Genomic DNA, 16,878 nt, shown 5'->3' with positions numbered 1-16,878 from the left:
CTATTTACTTCTCTCCATTCTGAAAATGGACCATTTATTCCTATCCTTTATTTCCTGTCTTTTAACTGGAGTGTCTGGCAATGATCTCAGGATTGTCTAATGGTCCTTAATTTAATTTAATTTAATGACAAGTCTTTCGTTATCTTAATCATCCTGTCTCTGTTTATTAACAAACTCCCTGCCCCAAGGACAGAAGCTGGGAGCTGCATAGAACTTATCACATGCCGCACTCAAGCTCCGTCTGGGGCTAGGGCGTGTGCTTTGAGCGACCTCAGGTACGAAACTCAGTTTGGGGGGGTCAGAAACAACTATGGCTTGTGGGTGCTGAGCACTCTCTATTTTTTTGCCATGGGGGCTTGAGCCCTGGAGCACCCATGGTGTTGGTGCCTATGGTTATTACCATCTTTAATATCATTCAAGAGACTGTCAAATAAGGGGTTTTTCCTTTCTAAAACTTTCTCCAGCTAAAGGAAAAGGGAACAAAAAGAAATGTTAAAATAAAAGCTTTATTCAATACTTTACATTTCAAATGCTTTAACTGTTTTTCCTTCTTTTCTTTATCTTTAATAAAAGGTTAAAAGGATTTTAATGGTGTGTTTGCCATGGTGTGTTTGCCATGGCAGTAAGCAGGCTATACCAAACCTCGTTTAATACTGTTTAATGTTAGACAGTGACAAGGTAATGTTAACATCTTTAGCCCATATATGCCACCTAAATTAAAGATAGTTTTTACCCCCTTTGTTCAAACAACATGTTTAATCAAGGATTATAATTAAGGGCCCACTGCTGTGCTCACAGCACCATTGATTTAACTGGAAACAGTATTGGGCCCCAAACATTGAGTTGCACACAACTGTACTTGTTAAGTTTTTGACAGAGAACTGGTAAGAGGAATCACTGAATTAAACAATGATATCTTCTTACACCTGCATTATAGTTTGTTCTGTTATGATTTTTTACTTTGGAGACCTGTTGGGTATCAGAATCACATGAATGTGTTTTAATGAACCACACTACATGTGGTCTGTATGCTGTCTTGTCCTTTTTCATCTTGATTTTATTATTCTATGTAGGTGTTGTCTAGGTTTTATTTTTCATTGGAGCTGAGGTGAGGGCTTCGTAGAGGGCCCCTTTTGAGACACAGCTCAGTGATCTTCTTAGAGAAGTCAGGAAGATATTTCTTATTGTTGTTGTCTCCTGTCTGAGCCCCTACACCTGGGTCTTGTATAGTTGTCTGGTTTTGGTCCTTATCTCCTACTGATGTAGAACATGAATTAATCAAGGATGCATGACAGATGGTCATAAAATCATAGACATTAGAGACAGAAAACACCAATTGGGCTTCCTTATATAATATAGTCTATATTATACACAAAAACTGTTAAAGGAACAAAAAGTCAGGCACTCAAAAGTTAGGAAATGCCAGAACTAAATTTTCCCATGCAGTCTTAATTCTGCCCCCTGTGTGTAAGTATTATGATAATGCATTATGACAGTCGGAAACTAGAGGATCACATACTATTTTCTCCATAGGACCGCTGCCTCATTCAATCCCCCTACTCTGGGGATGATTCAGGGCTGTATAGTAAAGGAGGCTGTTGTCTATAGGACCCCTACATCCTAGCTCCTGGACAGATCTACTCTTCTTCCTCATGTCCCCATTTCTCCCACAGCTTCCTAGTCCCTGTCTTCTTGTCCAGCAAGTCCCAGTCTTCCTCCTCCCCTCAGCTCCTTATCTGATCTCAGTGTTCCCCACCCCCCGCCAACTGGCTCCCAGTCATCTACCCCATTTCCCTCAACTACTCTGAGTGCAGTCAATGGCACCTAATCCCAGGCTTCCCTTCCTCTCCTCAGCTTCCAGTGCCAGTTCCAGTCTCCTTGCCCAGTTCTAGTCTCACTCCTCCAGTCCCAATCTCCCACCTCCAACTCTCAGTCAAAGTGTCTCTCCCTCACCTTCAGTCCCAGACTCATCAGACTTCTTGTCCAAATCTACTTCTTTCCTTCTCTCTGATCCAGCTTTTTCCCACCTGCATTTGAGTCAGACAGTTTTCTCCTCCTCTACCAGCAAGGGGATTGTTAGGAGCATAGGAGAGACAGTATCCCTGCTCTCAGTTCCAGTGCCTGGTCCCACCCTGACCAGGAGCAGCTGAGATGGGAACAGCCATTACAAGGAAAGTCCTTTTGAGCCCCCTATAGCCCTGGGCTAGAACATGCTCAGTTTATCTGTGAGGCTGGTGCATGTGCAGTCCAGTCACATAGGGATTGTGAGGAGCTGGAACATGCTCAGTTGCTTGGTGGGGATGGAACACGTGTGCAGTCGGGTCAGCACTAAGAGCTGTGAGAAGTTGAACTGTGCTCAGAATCTTCAGAGATATTAGCTGTTTAAGCTCTAGGAAGTCTCTGCTGAGCATGTGTATCAAAGTAGGGGGACATGTGACAGGGTACTGTTAGTAGCACACTGATCACTGAGTTTGCTACAGCACTGGGAAGAGTGCAGGCTTAACTGAAGCCAATTATACACTTTCTGTTGGGGGACTGTCAGCACCTGAATGTTAATCACTGGGCTAATGATGTAAATGGGAGGAGAGAAGTGGAAGGAAGTGGAACAGAAAGCAGAGGGGATCTCAAAAGGATGCTCAGAGGGTGAGCCTGGGCTGAGGTGTGAAGGCTGCAAGGAAGCCTCCACTTGCTGTAAGCCTGCATTACACTGTAATAATTTTTGAGAAAAGAATAAATACACACCTTGGTGAAAGTAACAACCAGGTGGTGTTTGTGACTGTGAGGCAGGCATTGAAATACACTGGGAAGCAGTGGAGGCACCCTGTGACAGGGCACTAGAGCATTTCAAAGAAAAGATTGGCAGAAGACAATATATTTTACTCTAGCCTTGTTTTCATAAATGACTGAACAGTTTTGGCAGACAGCCCCCTCAATCAATCAGTCAATCAAAAAAAAAAAATTCAGCCTGAGGCAGATAGTGGGCATGGAAGATCTCAGCCCAAACACTTAAAGTTTGGCAAAAGTTATAAGTAACTTATAAGTAACTTATAAGTACACTTAGAAGACAAAGTGTTGGGGAAACCTTAATAATAGGCCTTGCTCAGGACATGTGAATTATCTGGTGACCCGGACATTGCTGACCACCTGATTGAATCTCTGGATGCTGCCAGGGCCACTCGGTGGAAGGAATCTATGGAGAAACTTGACTTCACTTATTCCAGCCAGAAGTGCTGGAACTTGATCCTTCAACTGGGCACTGTTCAACAACCTCTAGGTCAAAATTCCCCACTGGTTAAGCCCAGTCAGATTGCAAGCCATCTACTGCGGGTAGCAAAGGTCCCACTTGAGAAGTGAGTCAAATGAAAAGTAAATGATGAATGGTGCCAATTTCAACATCAGAATGTGGGTAGGAGTCAACCAGAACCATTCATGGTTGATGAGCTAGATAAGGCCCTTAACTCCATCAAGCCAAGCACAGTGGCGGGTGATGATAACATCTTGCTGGAATTCCTCAAGCATCTTGGACAAAAGGCATCACAGTGGCTTGCTAACTTCTCCATCACGTTATTAATGAGGAGACGTTACCATGCACTTGTTGCCAAGCAATGTTATTGCCATTCTTAAGCCTGGCAAGGACCCCTACAACATGATGAGTTACTGCCCAATATCCTTGCTGTCAGTGCATTTGATCTTCCAATGAATTGCTCCGGATTTGGACGATGTCTTGCAGGTCTAGCAGGCAACGTTCAGGAACAGATGCAGCACCTGTGATCAAGTCCTAGCCTTGACCACCTTTATCGAACACAGTTTTCAACAAAATCTAAAGATGGGAGCCATCTTCTTGGATTTGACTGTCACTTATAGCAGTTTTAGCACAGAGTCCTTTGGTTTAAACTCTCCTGAGTTGCCCTGTGTTGTGTGGTTGAAGTAGTACAGCTCTTTCTCCAAAACAGGCGCTTTAGAGTACACATGGGCAGCTGTTGTAGCTCTTGGAAGTGTCAAATCAGTGGCCTTCCTCAAGGTTCAGTTCTTTCACTGATACTGTTCAGTGTGTACATCAGTGACCTGCCAGCTACAATCCCGCGCAAGTTTATCTGTGCTGATGATATCTGCTTCAGCTACCAAGCTCAGTCCTCAGAAACTGATGAGATCTTGAATGATTATATGAAGCTCATGGCAGACTATTATAGTCGATGGTGCCTGCAGCCATGCTTTTCCAAGATGGTTTCTAGTGTATTTCATCTGCATAATGGCATGAGTTAAACATTTTCTTCAACAGCCAATGTCTGCAGCATGATCCAAACCTGGTTTACCTTGGCGTGACATTGAATAGGTTATTAATGTACCGCAACCACTTGATGAAGACAGCAGCCAAAGTCAGCACTCAAAACATCCTGCTCAGAAAATTCGTTGGTTCAACCAGGGGTGCGAGCATTCAGACGCTAGAACATCAGCACTTTCCCTCTGCTATTCAACATCAGAGTACTGCGCTTCTATCTGGCGTCACTCATCTCACACGAGGCTGGTCTATGTAGAGCTTAACAAAGGTATGTGCATTGTTACCGAGAGTTTACGTGCAACTCTGTTGCCAATGCTGCCAATACTTAATAACATAGCATTGCCCCATATTCGCCATGAGAAGGCCTTTCTCATGCTGCTGGCCAAGATCTATGAGAGCACCCTCACAACCGTAATATCTGCAACTCCTGTCCAAAAACAGGACTGTTCCCGGAGGAATATTTTCCAGGACTTTGTCTTGTCCACTTGTAAATTACCCAGTGATTGTGCTTCCACCACTTCTACTCCACATCTACTAGAGCTCACCATTAGGAGAATTTTTTATGATATTCAGTCGACATTTTTCTTTGTTTAATTTCATGGTAGAAACACTTAGATACTGTAGAGATGAGGGCATTTTGCAAAACTAAGAAAGAAGGATGGATAGAAGTTAATAACACAGCACTTGGGGCGTGGGGTGAGTTTGGTGAATATCTCTTGGGAAATGCATTGCCATTGGGAGGAGATGAGGAACAGAGTTGACTTTGATGTACTATTTGAGATAAAACTGGTGGTAAAGGAAAGAGGGTAGTATTTCCTTGGCAGGCATACAGTGAGCGTGCCCTCTGTGGTATTTGCTATACACTTAGGTAGAGAGTCAATAAAGAGTCCAGGCAGTATCAGTCATCTGGGAATGGGGGTTGTGCATGAAGAACACCTGTGTAGCTATGGGACCAGCTATTGGTTGAATACTGATCAGGTGTAGAGGGATATAGTTTTCCAAATCTCTTCTGCAGACAGACCTGCAACATGTAACTTCAAGGGGCAGGTAGAGAAGAATTTGACACAAGCTTCGTTGGAATGCTCAAGGATTTGAACGCAATAGGCACTGCTTCAGAAATGTATTGCACCATTAAAGGAAATAAAATTCACTGAAAAGAGACAACAGAGGGCTGAAAGCAGCAAGGTGATTGCGTCTTTCTGATAAGCTGCAATATGACTAGTTATTTCCATATAGAGCTCATTCTTTCTTGTTTGTCATTGTGAATTAGTCTAAATCTCTAAAATTGGGAAAAAAAACAACAACCAACAAATAAATGTATTTTGGGGAAACTGTGAAAATCATTTTTCTCTCTAAAGCTTTTTCTTTTCCCCTTTAGCCTCTGTCTAAAAAAATGGTTGTTCTTTTTCCTTACTCTCTTTGTCACCTCACACCCTGCCTGCCTTTAGGCTTTCTTCTCTCTGACTTTCTCCCACTGTAATTCTTTGAAGGAATCCAATACAGCTAAACTGAGCACACATCATGGTTAAAGCATAGCAGCATTCTGTAGCCATGGAAATTGTCTTTACCTCTTAGCTTTCACAGGCATGTGAAGTGGCAAGGAAATAGTTTCTAAATGGACTTAGTTTCTTTTCATGTCTGTCCCCTGTTGTGAGATGATACACTAATGATCATTTGTATAGTAGATTATATTTTTTGTGGTGTTTTTTCCAACAGGTGAATTGACTTACAGTTAGGGTGACCAGATGAAATGAAGAAAATATTGGGACACATGGGGGAAGCAAAAAAAAAAAAAAGCCGCAATATCGGGACAAATGGCGTCCTGACCGTGCATCGGTCGGGACAGGGGACAAAGACCTAAAAATCGGGACAGTCCTGATTTTATTGGGACGTCTGGTCACCCTACTTACAATTTCACTGTTGTAAATATACTCTTGGAGGAAAGAAATATACTTGTAAAGAAATCATTTTGCAGTGTTTAAATCTAAATAGCCAAGTCCTCGCGCTATATAAAGTTTAGAGTGACCTCTTGTGGTAACACTGGTTTTTAAAAAATATTCGTTTATATATTTATTACCTTAATTTAATTTTATTATATCAACATTAGTACTCATTTTCTGTTTTAAAATAATAATAAAATTTTGTTGAGACAGAAAGGTGCAAAGAACTTCAAATACCAAATTGCATATGATGTATCATAGATCACATCACTGTATGATATGAGTGATGTTACAGCTGTACTTTCTTTCTACTCCCAGCTGCACTCAGATATCACATGCATACCTATGAGAAACCATATGAGTTCCCAGTGACTTTAGCACCATTGCAAACTTATTTTGATACTATCCCAGCAATTGCACGTAGTCTCTGGGATTGTTCCGGCTGCAGTACAGGTTTCAGCTAGCCATAGTGCTAAAACAGGAGTTCAAGATTTCCTTTTAGGAGCACATCCATTCACATTAATAGATTAGACTGTGGAAATATCAGGATCTGTATATCAATAACATTGTTAATTCATAGAAAATGGAAGATGTTCAAATGGGTAAATCCTGATATAGACACAAGGGTGTGTGGAACATAAAACCTGATTGTCAATTAATAGATCTGCTTGATTTTAGGTATAAAAGAATATAGTTAGCAGGACTGAGTACATACATTTTAAATTAATTCATTATTATTATGATTATTATTATTTGTATTGTGGGAGCACCTACGGGCCTCAGTCCTGGATCCAGACCCCATTGTGCTGGGTGCTGTACAAACACGGAATACAAAGACTGTCTGCGAGCTTTATGCAATCTCTGCCATAGAAGGGAGACATGTTAGAGAAAGGTTTCAGGTTTCAGAGTGGTAGCCGTATTAGTCTGTATCAGCAAAAACAACGAGGAGTCCTTGTGGCACCTTAGAGACTAACAAATTTATTTGGGCGTAAGCTTTCATGGGCTAGAACCCACTTATGCTTTTATGTTTAAAGGTTCAGTGGAATTTGGAAATCTGCAAATTTTATTTGCTAGGAAACTGTCTGGAAAGCTTTAGAAGTCCTGGCCCCATAGGAAATTGCTCTCACTTGAGGCAGTCCACCGTCTGATAAGATCTTTCTTAGAGCTGCCATTTCTAGATTTGTTCTTGCTACTTGTCCAAGGAATCAAATAAAAAAAAAACAGCTGGAATTTGATGATTTATGTGTATCATTTAAAAAACAGACATCTACCCAGATGACATTTTAGTATTAGAGGAGAAGATGATGTTCTACTGGAATCATGTTTCAGTTATGTGTAATGGTGATTAACTTTACTGTGTTGTTGTATCCCGTGAACTAAGTAGCTGGATTCAGTAGACTGAGATTCAGTTTTAATAGCCTGGAACTATAGTTTTTTAATAATTCAGTGAAAGATACATGGACTTTCTCGAAGTTGCACTCTGTATTTAAGCTCTGAAATGGAATTTATCATTTTGATCTTTCCCTTCAGGATATGAAGTGAACTTGCCTTCCATCTTCTGTGCAGGTTGTGTTCTAGTTTTTCCTTTTGTATGTGTTGCGATTCTGTCATCTTTCTTCTTTTTTTGTATGACGGAATAGTGAATGGAAAATGGAAATACCATATAGTTTTGTTGCATAGTCCATTGCTGACAGTGAATTAATACAGCTCTACTAAAGTACATTTTCCAGCTACTAAGGACCCAATCCTGTAAAGCCATCCATTGATTTCAGTTGGCATTGCATCAGGTGACACAAGAGTGACTCGTTTCTCATGCTAAGATTTCCATACTGGATCTAGTAATTTATACCCATCCATTTGGCTTTTTAATACGCTCACAAGACCCCTCTAGAGTAGAGACATACTGTTATCCCTATTTTACAAATGGGAAACTGAGGCACAAAGCGATTAAGTGATTTATCCAATGTCACATAGGTAGTTTGTGGGAGAGCAAGGAATTTAACCCATGTCTTTCAAGTCCCAGACTAGCACCATAACCACTGGATCATCAGGGCTGCTCTGTTACAATCTAGTGATAATGGTTGGCCCCTTCCAACTGCCCCTTGTATTTAATGGACTCTTTGGATGAATGGGGAGCTCCCAAAGATGAGAAACCATCTTCAGATTGTAGGACATATCTATGTTAGCTCTATAATGCTTGCATTTTGATGATGTGTAGTAGACCTTAGTCATAGATACAGGAACAGAGTCATATCAAGCACCAGTCCCAAGAAAATTTTTCTGGTGCATGGTACAAAATGAGTGGGAAAGGTCAGATTCCTTGGAAATTTCAACAGTGCCTCACAGGTAGATAGTGACATGTCAGGAATGGGCAACAAAATGAGAATCACAGACGATATTTCCTCAAGGCTGAAGTATTCTTTGGAATGGAAAAATAGATGCATTAATGACTGCTTGTCTGAGAACATAATAATTCCTAAATGTATTTAAAATGAGGACTATAAAGGTACGGGTTAGAACATCCAATAATTTGATTAGACAGTCACTGTCAAAAATCTGGAGACTCTAAGGGAGAAATATTGTATATTTGACTGTCTCATCCTATATCAGTTTTCGTTATTATTATTAACATTAATTAATGTATTAATCTTTTCCAGTGTTTTTTGTAATGCTAATGCAACGTTATGCATATTTGCTACCATTAACAATTTTTTGAGTAATTCATCCTTAATTCTTGCAATCAGATGAATTATTTTGTTGGCCAATCCTTGCTTTAATGTATTTATTTACTTTTGCAAGGCCCATATATATCACCCTGATTTATTAAGAACATCCCTGATCCAAATAGTTCACTAGCTGCTCTTATTATTCCACTAGCATCTTTCTTTTTCTCTGAGGGCCATCCCAAAGCTGTCTCATAAATTTTTGATACAGCATTTCAACTTGGCTTACTTTGCATACCTTAATATGCTTAAGATTCCATTGGGTGATATTAAGAATAATTGGGATGTGGAACCAACATACATTTTATTACAATATGATGTTTTTATTCCTAATTAAGGAAAGTTTTAAGCCACTCTCTGGTCCTGCTTTAAAGGTGGACATGGGACAGGAAGGGAGGTAATCTGAGCTGTAGAACAAGGTACAGTTGTTGGTATAACATATAGTTATACTATCCTCCCTTGTTTTTGCCTGTTTCACTACTAATTTTACTTTGCATACCATCATTACTGTTACCACATACAATCCTGCATCCTCAAATTTCAGGTTTGTAGAAAGCAAAGATGCATTATTTTTATACATTATAACTTTACCTTGGTACTATTGAATACTACTCCATACAGAAATTTTCTTATGTTCTGTTTCCAAGTTTTTGTGTTGCCAGTACTTGTACCCAGTATTCTTTCCATTTTCATATGTAACAGGTCAAGGCACACACTACACCTACAACTCCTTCCACCTGCTTTTGGTGAATGTAAAGCTATAAGGTTTTGTTTTTGTGTTTAGGCCATAGAAATACAGACTCTCTTGGCATGTCCTCTGTTGTTATATTCTTTTGGCCTTCTGTTTCTTTTCCTTTGATATTGTTTTTTCCTTCCATGTATTATTCTGAAAAAAAATCAATAAAAATTATTAGCAAAATAGAATGAGACCTTTTCAGTTACTGTATGTGTGTTCCCAGTACATTCTCATTTTGTATCCAGAGCCATTTTAAGTGTATGCAAAAACTGAAGGATTTTCTCTCAGAATTAAGAATCTTCAGACTTCTCCCTCAGATAAATTTGGTGTGAAAAACTCTAGAAGATTCTTCCTTTAATGTAATGCTTATATCAGCATGGAGTACAGTGGTCACTGTCGCCACATGCTGAACCTTCATCCACATGACCTCCAAAGGACCCATAAATGGGACTTCCCCTAAATGGAGAACTTCTGTGCAGAGTTATGGAATAAATTCTTAAGAATCTCCCTCATTCAAATTCCAGCTTCCCAGGATAAGCCTCAATGCTACTCCTTATCATTTTGTTTTACCCACAACAATGCAGAAATAGCAAACCAGCCAGCAGCAGCAGCAGATGTTATAGTTCAAGGTACTTACGATATCAGTCATCTTTCTTTAGGTGCAATAGAGGACAAGAAAGATTACTTTGTTCTTCTTGGTTGCCTCACAGCTCCTGAAAATCTTCAGACACGCAAGTCTGTTCCACCACTAGGACACAGAGTCTCCATATTTGGCTACAAATTGCCAATTGTCAATTGCCAGTCATAGTCAGTACCATATCTGTCTCATTATGACCTCTTCATAGTTTCTTTTTTTAAAGATAAAAGAAAAAATGATAGCTCCATCACAAGGTATTATAAATTTCCTGTAGCCAGAAGTTATTGGTCCAGTATTGGGCAAAGAAAAAGGCAAAAGGGCTGTATTCAGTGAACAGGATTTAAGGTGATGCTAGGTCCAAAGATGCAAATTTTTTTCTAAATAGAATGGTACTTCTCTGTAAGATACCAATAAATATGTGACAATTAACACTAGTGGATTTAAAGGAAGTATGCCTTCAAGTATCAATTTGCCCAATGCATCAAAAATTAATGAAGTTTGTTGTAGATGGACTGTAGTCATAGAGCAGGCCCTTAAACCTCTCATTGGCACCATGAGTAAACATTGAATTTTGGTGGTGATAATAGCATAATTAAGGATAATCATGAGTCTATGTTCATCCACAACTGGATAATATTTCTGATGGAAACAGCATTCAGAAAATGGGGCCAGATGTCAGTCTACAGGAATATACAAGAGCTAGGACAGAATAGATGGCTTGCAAATGTGCAAAAAGCCATAATCAGCAATTCACCAACTAGTTCATTGAGAGCTTTGCTCTGACAGCTGTGAATTGTATGTCTCTGTTCACTGAATGATGAATTAAGCTGAATCAAAGTATACCATTCCTTAGCTATACAGTGTATGGAGGTGTTGGGAATAGTTTAGTTGCATAGGAACACTGTCACAGAGCAGACTTCACAATACAGCTCTTCAGTTCTTGAAAATTGGTCCCAAAGGTCCGGGGGATTTCAGGATATCCTCTCCTGTCCAACCAAAGTGAAGTCAGACATATGGTGGTGGTTGTCAGAAAATAATGGCCAAAACTTATCTAACTGGAGATAATGATTGGAGATCCAACCGGATGCTGGTCTATCAAATTGCAGTGTACTATCAGGGAAGCTAGCCATTTAAGGTATTTGGTTGCTCAAATAATCCCTGCTTAAATCTCAGTCAATGTTAAATCCAGTCATCAATGATAGGGAGAAAGTAAATAGGAAAGTGTTATTTATGCCTTCACATAACACAAGAACTAGGCGTCACCCCATGAAATTAATTGACAGCAGGCTTAAAACAAACAAAAGGAAGTATTTCTTCACACAATGGACAGTTAGGTTGTGGGACTCATTGCCATGGAATGGTGTGAAGGCCGAAAGTATAACTGTTTAAAAAAAATTAGATCAATGGCTAATAGCCAAGATGGTCAGGGATTCAACTCCATGCTCTGGGTGTCCAACAGAGTCCGCCAGCTGTCAGAAACTGGTAATGGGTGATGGGGGTGTATCACTTGAAATTGCCCTGTTCTGTTCATTCCCTCTGAAGCATCTGGCATTGGCCACTGTGAGAAGACAGGACACAGCTAGATGGACAATTGGTCTGACCTAAAGTGGCTGTTATGTATTTGAAATAAAATTTTTCTATTCCTACCTCTAATGTCAAGAACAAAAATATTTGAAGAAGGTGTAATTCACCTGTTTAAAAAGAAATTGAGTACTGAGTCAGAGAAACAAGGCAATTATTGTCTGATTGGAGAGAAGCATAATTATGAATATAAATCCCATTCACCTTGTGGGAAGAACTGCAAATTCTGGTGGTTTCTCTTTACAGAGGGTCATGCAAACATATCCTTCAGTGTCAGTCTGTATGGGTTCACAATTTTGAAAGTCCTGAAAGCTGCCAAAATTTTAAAACCAAAGAAAATAACCCAGGATACAACCCTGGAAACTGAACCTAGTCTTGACTAAAGCTCCATCTAAATTTCTTTAGTCAACATCTTAAACATCTTTATTTTATCTATCATTTTAAACTGCTTTCCTGATTGCACTATATCCAGCTTATCAATATAGCAAACTTGTATCACTTTCACTGAAACAGGAATACCTTCAAGTCTCTAAATACAGTTTTTTCCTACATACTTCACACAGGTTAAATACTAAAATGCACAACATTTTTATACAGAATTTTACCTTTTGTTTTGTCCTGATCTAGATTAGAGTGCAGGACGCTGACATTTTTATTTACTCACAGTTGCAGATGTCAGTCTGTTTTGTTCAGCGCAACCAAGAAAGCATTGACTGCTATTAAAGCATGTGTGCCAATTGCGATACTGAGTTGTTTTAAGGAAGTAAAATCTTCCCATTCCAGAATGCAATATGGGTCCACTTTGTCATAGCAATGGAAATGTCCCATAAGCCATCAAGGTCAAAGTCTTGATTAATGATAGTTGCAGTCTGGACTCCACCATCGCTAGACATTTTGTTCCTACTTTTCACACAGCTGCACATTTACTGCAATTGCTTGTACAAATGTCTAATTAGATATGTTTGTGTATGTAGTTTTGGTAAATACGTGCACAGATTAAACAAGCAGTTTTGTGCACATTTTGACATGTTAAATGTTGACATTTAACATGCTTACATTGTGCGACTATCAGACTGCATAAGTAGGGTGTCAAGTAATCAGTTAAGGCATTTGGATGTTACTAAAATGGAGGGGGGTTCTGGTTAGATTCCCAACTAGATGGAAGGGAAGTCCCCGTGTGGAAAAGGGACCTGAGATGGAAAAGACGCAGTGCTACTGCATCAGAAAAATACTTTTCTGCTGGGTCTCCTCCACCAACCCAGGCCCCTGTACCCAGCCTGATTTTTTATGACCATATTCAGCTGACACGAGGAAAGGTCCATATATAGTTTTGCACAGTAGCTTAAAGGTTCAAAATTGATTTCAGTTTTCAGTTATTACTGATGTAGATTAACCAAACCAAGGGGAAAGCAACAAAACATAAAGCCCCAAATCCTCAGCTCTATTTACCCCTGCTGGCAGGAATGCTATCCTGAAAGTCCTACATGACAATGCGGTAGCCTCTAACTGCTATAGAGGAACCCCTGTAGCAAACAGTTTTCAAGTAAGACAAAACTCTTCTCCTTCACTCCCAATATTCAGATAAGTGTAATTGTCATTTCCCCCTTTTTCTCTTTCTCTGAGGGTTAATATACAAAGACCTCAGCCTTCTTAGTACCATGGAAAACACATAATTAAATATCTTTTAAACTTTTTATCAAAGATATAGAAAAGAAAGAAAGAGTTAAAGAGCTTGAAATATAAAATATTAAGTAAGACTTTCATTTTAACCATAGTCCTTGTTCCCTTTCCCTTTAGCTGTAAAGAGTTTTGATAAGGAAACCCCTTGTTTTATAGTCTCTTAGATCACTGGTGCACAATCTGAGGCTGTGTACCCCCCAGGGGGGAGTGCAAGAGGTTCTCTGGGGAGTGCAAAGAAACTAGGATACTGCGGGTCCCGCAGGACCCACTGCCATAATAGTGGGAGCAAGATAAAAATAGAGTGGGTATTGCGGGATAAAAATAGAATGGGTATTGTAGGGTGGGAGCGGGATTAAAAAAGTAATCCTTCCGCACCGCAAACAACATGAACGCTCTCCGGCCTCCCAGCTCTGAAGGTAACACCATTGCCAGCAGCAGCGCAGAAGTAAGGGTGGCATTCCACCTTGAATTATATCAGTATATCAGGCCTTTTTGTTTGGCCTTACTTTGTCTTTCTGTCTCCCTTTTGTACCATTTCCTATGAACGTTTATTGTTACATGCGATTGGAACATTTCTAGGGTGACCATATTCCCCAAAGAATATGCTTACCCGAAGCCCCCCTGCGTGAGGTTGTTGCCTGTCACTGGAACCCTGCCCCCCCCATGCTGGAACGCTGCCTCCTCCCTCTCTCAGCTCTATCATCTGCCTCTCTGCTTTCCCCTTCTGCACCACACCCCACTTTTTTGACAAAAGTGGGCATTTGTTCCGTTTGCTATTGCCAAGTCAGCAAGAGCAAACGGAACAAATGCCTCCTTTTGAAAAAAAAAGTTGGGACGGCTGGGACAGGGCTTAAAAAAGTCCCAGTCACAACGGGACATATGGTCACCCTAAATATTTTTTAGACTGGCATTCCATCCTTATGTTTGCACTGCTGCAGGCGGTAGCGCTGCCTTCGGAGCTGGACAGCTAGATAGTGGCGGCTGCTGGCCAGGGCATTCGTTTTGAATCCTGCTCCTGTCCCGCCCGGCAATACCCACTCCCACCGGCTTCCACATTGTTTGTTGAATTTTTATCCCACTTCCAGTATTATGACAGCAGGATCACAGTCCTGCTGCAGGGTAGAGCCCTTACAAAAAAAACCCCAGTTTCCTGTTACAGGTAATGGACGTGGGGCACAACAAATTCCATGAATGTTAAGGGGAGGCGGACAAGTGGAAAAGTTTGCACACCACTGACTTAGGTAGTATTAGAGATGGTAATAACGGTCCTTTTTAGGGAAAAGAAAAATAGTTAGTTGCGGGGCTGTAGCTGTTGTTATTACTGTGCTTGTTAAAGTCTTATCCCGTTTTCTAAAAGACAAAACAAGAGGAGAGAAAAGAACAGCGAAGATAGAAAATGCAGCTTCTGTCTCTGGTGTTGACTCTCATTTGCAACCTTTCTGCTCGAAAAACACAGGCACAGCACAGTCTTATGAGCCACTCTGAGACTTGGCAAACTTGCCCAGAGTTGGGCTGTTTTGGGCATTGCTTTTAGCGGCCTTTCTAGTCACAGACTTACAGGTGTGGTGCAAAATATGCAGTCTTGATTGTCTAAGCCAGACTTATTAGACAGAAGGAAAAAGGAGAGAAATAGGAAAGAGAAGAAATAAGATGGGTAAGGAAAAGGACATATAACGGGGAGCACGGCATGTGTGTGACAAAGTCTTACATCCCAGATAGTGTTTGGGATTTAGGCTAAGCCTGTGAAGGGGGGGATGTCATTTGGGTCTGTTAGGATATAGATATTCAGGCCTGTCTGCAAAGGCCTGTACTTTAAGAATTTAGGTGTATTCTTATCACTTGGCTAGTTCTAGAGGTATAAAAGAAAGAATCAAAATCACTGTCTGCTGGTGTAAGGGCCTTCTCTTACTGTGACAGTCTGAGGCCCTGTTCTTAGGCTAAAGCCTTTGGCTAAGCAGCAGAGGCAGCCATAAGCTAGGAAGCGAACAGTCACATCCTCACATTCCAAACTAGTCACATTGAAATAAGGTGCTATTGGGCTGTTAGAATCATAGAATCATAGAATATCAGGGTTGGAAGGGACCTCAGGAGGTCATCTAGTCCAACCCCCTGCTCAAAGCAGGACCAATCCCCAATCAAATCATCCCAGCCAAGGCTTTGTCAAGCCTGACCTTAAAAACTTCCAAGGAAGGAGATTCTACCACCTCCCTAGGTAACGCATTCCAGTGTTTCACCACCCTCCTGGTGAAAAAGTTTTTCCTAATATCCAACCTAAACCTCCCCCACTGCAACTTGAGACCATTACTCCTTGTCCTGTCCTCTTCTACCACTGAGAATAGTCTAGAACCATCCTCTCTGGAACCACCTCTCAGGTAGTTGAAAGCAGCTATCAAATCCCCCCTCATTCTTCTCTTCTGCAGACTAAACAATCCCAGTTCCCTCAGCCTCTCCTCATAAGTCATGTGTTCCAGACCCCTAATCATTTTTGTTGCCCTTCGCTGGACTCTCTCCAATTTATCCACATCCTTCTTGTAGTGTGGGGCCCAAAACTGGACACAGTACTCCAGATGAGGCCTCACCAATGTCGAATAGAGGGGAACGATCACGTCCCTCGATCTGCTCGCTATGCCCCTACTTATACATCCCAAAATGCCATTGGCCTTCTTGGCAACAAGGGCACACTGCTGACTCATATCCAGCTTCTCGTCCACTGTAACCCCTAGGTCCTTTTCCGCAGAACTGCTGCCTAGCCATTCGGTCCCTAGTCTGTAGCTGTGCATTGGGTTCGTCCGTCCTAAGTGCAGGACCCTGCACTTATCCTTATTGAACCTCATCAGGTTTCTTTTGGCCCAGTCCTCCAATTTGTCTAGGTCCCTCTGTATCCTATCTCTGCCCTCCAGCATATCTACCACTCCTCCCAGTTTAGTATCATCCGCAAATTTGCTGAGCGTGCAATCCACACCATCCTCCATATCATTTATGAAGATACTGAACAAAACCGGCCCCAGGACCAACCCCTGGGGCACTCCACTTGACACCGGCTGCCAACTAGACATGGAGCCATTGATCACTACCCGTTGAGCCCGACAATCTAGCCAACTTTCTACCCACCTTATAGTACATTCATCCAGCCCATACTTCTTTAACTTGCTGACAAGAATACTGTGGGAGACCGTGTCAAAAGCTTTGCTAAAGTCAAGAAACAATACATCCACTGCTTTCCCTTCATCCACAGAATCAGTAATCTCATCACAGAAGGCGATTAGATTAGTCAGGCATGACCTTCCCTTGGTGAATCCATG

General features: G+C 41.0%; 1 protein-coding gene across 8 annotated transcripts in view; it reads left to right on the top strand.

Moving 5' to 3' along the window:
• DLG2 (discs large MAGUK scaffold protein 2) overlaps positions 1–16,878 on the top strand; it is a 1,447,004-nt gene that overhangs the window by 49,235 nt on the left and 1,380,891 nt on the right. The window lies entirely within an intron of this gene.

The sequence above is a fragment of the Natator depressus genome, chromosome 1 (genome assembly GCF_965152275.1).
Source record: "Natator depressus isolate rNatDep1 chromosome 1, rNatDep2.hap1, whole genome shotgun sequence".
In the NCBI taxonomy this organism is placed as follows: Eukaryota; Metazoa; Chordata; order Testudines; family Cheloniidae; genus Natator; species Natator depressus.
This window is presented reverse-complemented; position numbering and strand designations above follow the sequence as displayed.